Here is an 8,554-nt window from a genome sequence, read left to right as displayed (position 1 = left end):
AGGCATGACCTCATCAGGCTGGCTCACGAGGAGGCGGAGAGATCAAGGCAGGGTACCTCATGAAGTGCCCGTGACGCAAGCCATGACGGCCAAGAGCACCAGGCGGGTGCCAGCCCACGCAGTGTCCTCCTTTCCTCTTTGGTGCAAAGGGGGCAAGCGCAGCCGTGGAGTACCGAGGCATCAGGCAAAGGTTGCCGTTTCGGTGCAACAAGACCAAGACCGGAAGGACTGCAAGACGGAGGTCATCGTGGAGCCCAAGACGGCGTCACCACCAGAGCTTTGCGCAGGCAAGGACTACTTTTGTCAGGGTAGCTAGTACTAGCTGCCCCCCTTCAAATTAGCCCACCATTGTTGGCTCCCTTCCCGCTCGATATTTGGGAACAGGACCAGGGCCTCTATAAATAGGACCGGCCACCCACTGGGTAAAGGGATCAAGGGATCAGAGAGAGAGAGAGAGAGAGAGAGAGAGAGAAGGGTGACTGAACTCCTCCCAGTAGTTCACCCCCCCAGCCAGGAACAGACCCTCGCGAGGCTGTTCTTCCTTGTATTGTTCATCATCATCAGCCCAAGAGGCAATCCACCACACCACACACTGGAGTAGGGTATTACACCACAACGGTGGCCCGAACCAGTATAAACCTCGTGTTCCTCGAGTTATTCTTTCCATAGCTTAGACCTTAACAAGGCGGAAGGGTGCAGGTAGGTAGGAGGCGAAATCTCCACGCGCACCCCAGTGTTCAAACCTCAAGGGTCTGCCGGAACCCGAAATCCGATAGTGTTCCCTTTGTCATCGGTATGTTACTTGCTCGAGATTCGATCGTCAGTATCTCAATACCTAGTTCAATCTCGTTACCGACTAGTCTCTTTACTCGTTCCGTAATGCATCATCCCGCAACTAACTCATTAGTCACATTGCTTGCAAGGCTTATAGTGATGTGCATTACCGAGAGGGCCCAAAGATACCTCTCCGATACACAGTGTGAAAAATCCTAATCTTGATCTATGCCAACTTAACAAACACCATCAGAGACACCTGTAGAGCATCTTTATAGTCACATAGTTACGTTTTGACATTTGATACCACACTAAGTGTTCCTCTGGTATTCGGGAGTTGCATAATCTCATAGTCATAAGAACATGTATAAGTTATGGAGAAAGCAATATCAATAAATTAAACGATCATAGTGCTAAGCTAATGGATGGGCCAACTCAATCACATCATTCTCTAATGATGTGATACTGTCCATCAAATGACAACTTTTGTCCATGGCTAGGAAACCTAACCATCTTTCATTAACGAGCTAGTCAAGTAGAGGGATACTAGTGACACTCAGTTTGTCTGTGTATTCACACATGTACTAAGTTTCCGGTTAATACAATTCTAGCATGAATAATAAACATTTATCATGATATAAGGAAATATAAATAACAACTTTATTATTCCCTCCAGGGCATATGTCATTCAGTCTCCCACTTGCACTAGAGTCAATAATCTAGATTACACAGTAATGATTCTAACACCCATGGAGTTTTGGTGCTGATCATGTTTTGCTCGTGAGAGAGGCTTAGTCAACGGGTCTGCAACATTAAGATGTGTATGTATCTTGCAAATCTCTACGTCTCCCTCCTTGACTTGATCGCAGATGGAATTGAAGCATCTCTTGATGTGCTTGGTTCTCTTGTGAAATCTGGATTCCTTTGCCAAGGCAATTGCACCAGTATTGTCACAAAAGACTTTCATTGGACCCGATGCACTAGGTATGTCTCCTAGATCGGATATGAACTCCTTCATCCAGACTCCTTCATTTGCTACATCCGAAGCGGCTATGTACTCCGCTTCACACGTAGATCCCGCCACGATGCTCTGCTTGGAACTGCTCCAACTGATAGCTCCACCATTCAATAAAAATATGTATCCGGTTTGTGACTTAGAGTCATCTGGATCAGTGTCAAAGCTTGCATCGATGTAACCGTTTACGACGAGCTCTTTGTCACCTCCATAAACAAGAAACATATCCTTTGTCCTTTGCAGGTATTTCAAGATGTTCTTGACCGCTGTCCAGTGATCCACTCCTGGATTATGTTGGTACCTCCCTGCTAAACTAATAGCAACGCACACATCAGGTCTGGTACACAACATTGCATACATGATAGAACCTATGGCTGAAGCATAGGGAATGACTTTCATTTTCTCTCTATCTTCTGCAGTTGTCGGGCATTGAGTCTGACTCAACTTCACACCTAGTAACACAGGCAAGAATCCTTTCTTTGATTGATCCATTTTGAACTTCTTCAAAACTTTATCAAGGTATGTGCTTTGTGAAAGTCCAATTAAGCATCTTGATCTATCTCTATAGATCTTGATGCCCAACATATAAGCAGCTTCACCGAGGTTTTTCATTGAAAAATTCTTATTCAAGTATCCTTTTATGCTATTCAGAAATTCAGTATCATTTACGATCAACAATATGTCATCACATATAATATCAGAAATGCTACAGAGCTCCCACTCACTTTCTTGTAAATACAGGCTTCTCCAAAAGTCTGTATAAAACCATATGCTTTGATCACACTATCAAAGTGTATATTCCAACTCCGAGAGGCTTGCACTAGTCCATAAATGGATCGCTGGAGCTTGTACACTTTGTTAGCACCTTTTGGATCGACAAAACCTTCCGGTTGTATCATATACAACTCTTCTTTAAGATATCCATTAAGGAATGCAGTTTTGACATCCATTTGCCAAATTTCATAATCATAAAATGCGGCAATTGCTAACATGATTCGGACAGACTTAAGCATCGCTACCGGTGAGAAGGTCTCATCGTAGTCAACTCCTTGAACTTGTCGAAAACCTTTCGCAACAAGTCGAGCTTTGTAGACAGTGACATTACCATCAATGCCAGTCTTCTTCTTAAAGATCCATTTATTCTCTATGGCTTGCCGATCAACGGGCAAGTCAACCAAAGTCCACACTTTGTTCTCATACATGGATCCTGTCGGTGTCAAAACCAGCGGATCTCGGGTAGGGGGTCCCGAACTGTGTTTCTAAGGCAGATGGTAACAGGAGGCAGGGGACACGATGTTTACCCAGGTTCGGGCCCTCCTACCCGAGATCCGCCGGTTTTGACACCGACATTGGTGCTTTCATTGAGAGTTCCACTGTGTCGCCACCATAAGGTTTGATGGCTCCTTCGATCATCGCTAGCGATGCGGTCCAGGGTGAGGCTTTCCTCCCCAGTTAGATCTTCATATTCGATGGCTTTGCACTGCGGTCCAATTCGCTTGGCCATCTGGAGCAGATTGAGAGCTACACACCTGGCCATCAGGTCAGATTTGGAAACTTGAACTACACGGCCGACATCCATGGAGACTTGATCTTCGACGGATTCAAGCCCAGGTCGGACGCGCCGTACATTCTTGATGAGCATGACGTAACTCTGCCGTCAGATAGTGTTCAGGATATCGCATCCACAGCTACTCCGTCCAGCAATCCGGAGCGAGTTGTGCCATCCGAGAGCGGAGGGATGGACCCCGCCATGGAGGCCGCACTCTCAGCGGTGATAGAGCCGGATACTGACTTCACCCCTTACGAGAGCCGCGTCGCCAAACCACTGGATTCATCTCCGGCCACGAACTCTGAGCCGCTCATATCCGTGCCCGTCGAGTCTGACTGGGTGCCGATCATGGAGTTCACCTCCGCGGACATCTTTCAGCACTCACCCTTCGGGGATGTGCTAAATTCATTAAGGCCTCTCTCCCTGTCAGGAGAACCTTGGTCGAACTATGTCTGACTAGAATGGGATGCAGACAACGAAGAAATTCGCTGCCCACCCACCACCCACTTAGTAGCCATTGTTGACGACTTAACCGACATGCTCGACTTCGGCTCCGAAGACTTTGACGGTATGGACGACGAAGCCAGAGATGAACAGGATCCACCGCCCTCTGGGCACTGGACCACCACCTCCTCATATGATATATACATGGTGGACACCCCCAAAGAAGCCATTGGTGACGAGAAAGCAGAGGATGACCCTTCCAAGAAGCAACCCAAGCGCCGACGTCAGCGGCACCGCTCTAAGTCCTGCCACAATAAGAGCAGTGGTACCGGCACAGGAGATAATAACACTCTGGATAGCGCCGAAGACAACAGCAATCCCCTCCAGCATGGTGTAGAGCTAGAGGACGAACAAGCTAGCCCTTCAGGGCAGGCAGCAGATGGAGAACCGAAGGAGGACAATTACTTGCCTCTCTCCGAAGACGAGGCGAGCCTCGGCGACGACGAGTTTATCGTGCCTGAGGACCCCGTCGACCAAGAGCGCTTCAAGCGCCGGCTTATGGCCACGACAAATAGCCTAAAGAAGAAACAACAACAAGTTCAAGCTGATCAAGACTTGCTAGCACATAGATGGACCGAAGTCCTTGCGGCCAAGGAGCATGAACTCGAGCACTTGTCCAAGAGTTACCCAAAACGCAGGTTGCTACCTCACCTCGAGGAGGAAGCATTGAAACCTCATTCACCAGTGTACTGTGCGGCTGACCGGCCACTACGCGGCCGAGCCAGAGAGGTGTTTCAGCCTAAAGTTCAGTCCACACCCCGTCGCCACTCAGTCAAAGATACTAAGGCCCGGGGCAACACAGAGGACCTGCGAGACATCTTGGACAACAAGGCAAAAATCACAAGGTCAATATACGGGACACGAACACGTGCGCCCACACGGGACGATGATCGTCGCGTCGGATACACCAAGAGTAAATCCGGCCGGGCCAAATACAGCACACAAGACTCATAGGAACTACGTCGGGATATAGCCCGCACAGAGGCACCGCACACCCCCTATGCTTCACTGATGAAGTTATTAATCATGAATTCCCGGAGGGTTTCAAACCCGTAAATATCGAATCATACGATGGCACAATAGATCCCGCTGTATGGATTGAGGATTTCCTCCTTCACATCCACATGGATCGCGGTGACGATCTACATGCCATCAAGTACCTACCACTAAAACTCAAAGGACCAGCTCAGCATTGGCTGAATAGCTTGCCAGCAGATTCCGTCGGCAGTTGGGAGGATTTGGAAGATGCATTTATTGACAACTTCCAGGGCACTTATGTGCGGCCACTGGATGCTGATGACTTGAGCCACATAACCCAGCAGTCAGGGGAATCGGCCAGACAATTCTGGACATGGTTCTTGACTAAGAAAAATCAAATTGTAGACTGTCCGGATGTAGAAGCCCTAGCGGCATTCAAGCATAACATCCGCGACGAGTGGCTCGCCCGCCACCTCGGCCAGGAGAAGCCAAAATCTATGGCAGCCCTCACAACACTCATGACCCGCTTTTGCGCGAGCGAGGACAGCTGGCTGGCTCGCAGCAACAACACATCAAGGAATCCGGATACCTCGGACACCAAAGAGGTCAATGGCAGGCAGTGTCGTAATAGACCGAAGCGCCGCAATAACGGTGATAACACCGAAGATACGGCAGTCAATGCCGGATTCAAAGGCTCTAGATCCGGTCAGTGAAAAAGCCATTCAAAAGAAATACTCTGGCTTCGTCCAGTCTGGATCGCATACTGGATCGCTTGTGTCAAATCCACGTCACCCCTTACAAGCCAGCCAATCACACCAACAGAGAATGCTGGGTGTTCAAGCAGGCCGACAAGTTAAATGCCGAAAACAAGGACAAGGGGCTGCATAGCGATGACGAGGAGGAGCCCCGGCCGCCGAACCCAGGAGGACAGAAGGGGTTTCCCCCACAAGTGAGGAGAGTGAACATGATATACGCAACCCACATTCCCAAGAGGGAGCGGAAGCATGCACTAAGGGACGTCTACACGATGGAGCCCATCACCACGAAGTTCAACCCATGGTCTGCTTGTCCGATCACCTTCGATCGCAGGGACCACCCCACTAGCATCTGACATGATGGATCCGCCACACTTGTCCTCGACCCCATCATTGACAGATTTCACCTCACTCGAGTCCTTATGGACGGCGGCAGCAGCCTGAACCTGCTTTTATCAAGATACAGTGCGAAAAATGGGTATCGATCCCTTAAGGATCAAACCCAGCAAAACCACCTTTAAAGGTGTCATCCCAGGTGTAGAGGCCCATTGCACAGGCTCAATCACGCTGGAAGTGGTCTTCGGATCACCGGATAACTTCCGAAGCGAAGAGTTAATCTTCGACATCGTCCCTTTCATAGTGGGTATCATGCACTGCTCAGACGGACGTCATTTGCAAAATTCAATGCAGTGCCGCATTACCCATACCTCAAGCTCAAGATGCCGGGACCTCGCGGGGTCATAACAGTAAATGGAAACACAGAATGCTTGCTCCGTACAGAAGAGCACACTGCGGCCCTTACAGCAGAGGCACAAAGCAGCCTATTCAGGCAGACCACTCATTCGGTGTTACAGCCCCCGGACACCTTCAAGCAAGTCCGGAACAATCTGCAACAGGATCGCCTGGCGCGATCAGCGCTCGCCTAGCAATCCGGCCCCCGTCCCAGTCCCAGTGCAGCTAAGAAATTCGTGCCGCGCGTACATAACTACACATTGAAAATACCATGGACATAGGCAGGGGCACAATCAGGACACGCCCCGCATTGTGGCTTAACCACACCAGGGGCTGTATACCTTTGACATTCCTTTTCTCTTTTAGGGCCTAACTCCTCGGAAGCCATTTCCAGCAGTCCGATTGCCGGACACATTCCGGAAGCAACAACCAAGGCTGCAAGAAGCTAAGACGAACACGGGAACCGCTAGGTGGTCTCTAGTACTACTTGATATACCCGCTTTTTCACTATTTATGCGTAGCTTGCCTTGGGATAGGACATTTCGTGTTGTCCTACTTCATGCTTATTGCACTACTTGTACCAGTACGCTTCGACGTATTATTAAAATAACAATGCATATTATTAATCTGTCATTGCATTACTTAAGTTTTTTTCTTTCTCTTATATGTCCATTTACGACATCCCGCACCTGCACGCTCGGGTACGGTCAGTACACCAGGGGCTCTCGTTTACCCCCGTAATACGGCGCAAGAAGTCCGAACACTTCTGACAGTGCGGCACCCCGAACTTATAGCATCATATGCATCAGCTCCGAATCATGTCTTGGGTCAAATGTTGGGTTGCCTGGCTCCCATGCTTTGGTACCTTACATTCTGCTATATCGGCTAAGGTAGCGGTGGGAGAACTACTGCGATTGTGTCCCGGTTCTTCCGGACGAGCACCTCAGTAGAGAAAGCCAAAAACTGACTGTCATGATAAGGCAAGAGACTGGTCGCTGTTCGAGAGGTCTCAAGTCCTTAAAGAATTTTCTGCTTCGGGCGAGGAGTCGGCCTTGTCCGGCTTAGGCATGTATAGCGCCCCAAATTTGGCCCTCCGAATACCAGGGGCTTCGCCAAAAATTTAAAATCATAGACTTCTACGGCTAAGTGAGAGTGATAAAGCATTATAGTCTGATTGCCTGGTTCGTTGCGCTGAGCACCTCCCTTGAAGGACCCAAAATTGGGATAAAGAGTGTTCAGATTTACCCCGAACACCCCAGTACTAGCTACATGGGGGCAGAAGTCGACGACTGGCCAACTCTCAGATTTTATAAACGACCGCATAGAAGGTGATATTTTAAATTAAGAAAACGCTGCATGGCGCAAAAGAACTCGTTTCATATTACATGATCACATAGGCATGTTCATTCAAAAATTACATCCTTGGCACACTCATCTACCACTAAGCAGGAACCCTTCAAGACGCTCGGGCAGCGATTCTCCTTGCCCTCCGGTGGCCCCTCCTTCACAAGCTTCACGGCATCCAGCTTTGCCCAGTGCACCTTTGCCCGGGCAAAGGCTCTGCGTGCACCTTCGATGCAGACGGACCGCTTGATGACTTCAAGCCGTGGGCAGGCTTCCACCAGCCGCCTCACCAAACCGAAGTAGCTGCCGGACAAGGGCTCGCCAAGCCACATCTGGACTATAAGGCCCCTCATGGCCTGTTCGACCGCCTTGTGAAGTTCGACCAACTGCTTCAGCTGGTCGCTCAAGGACACGGGGTGTTTGGTCCCAGTACACTAAGACCAGAATAACTTCTCCGTTGAGCTCCCCTCCTCATCCCGGTAAAACTCCACGGCATCCAGCACACTGCGGGGAAGATCTGCAAACGCTCCTGGAGAGCTCCGAACTCGGGTAAGAAAAAGGAAAGTCTCCTTCACATGCTTGCTTTGCATATTGAATGCTTTACCCGCTGCTATCTTCTTCGCCGCATCAATCTCCTGGAGGGCCTTGTGGGCTTCGGCATTGGTGCTCTAGACGCTTTCAAGCGCCTGCGTGAGCTCGGACTCTCGTGTCTTGGAGTCAAGCTCCAAGGACTCGTGCTTTTTTGCGAGAGCCTCGAGCTCTTGCTACACTTCGCCCACCCGGGCTTCTTGTTTTTCCCATTCAATGCGTTCTTTGGTCGCTTTGTCTTCGGCCGCGGACAACGCCTTCCTCAGGGTCTCCACCTTGGTCATGGCCCCTGACAAATTCATAATGATCCTATTA

The sequence above is a fragment of the Triticum aestivum genome, chromosome 5A, assembly GCF_018294505.1.
Source record: "Triticum aestivum cultivar Chinese Spring chromosome 5A, IWGSC CS RefSeq v2.1, whole genome shotgun sequence".
NCBI classification, from domain to species: domain Eukaryota; kingdom Viridiplantae; phylum Streptophyta; class Magnoliopsida; order Poales; family Poaceae; genus Triticum; species Triticum aestivum.
The sequence above is the reverse complement of the archived record's forward strand: the minus strand, read 5'-3'. Positions refer to the sequence as shown.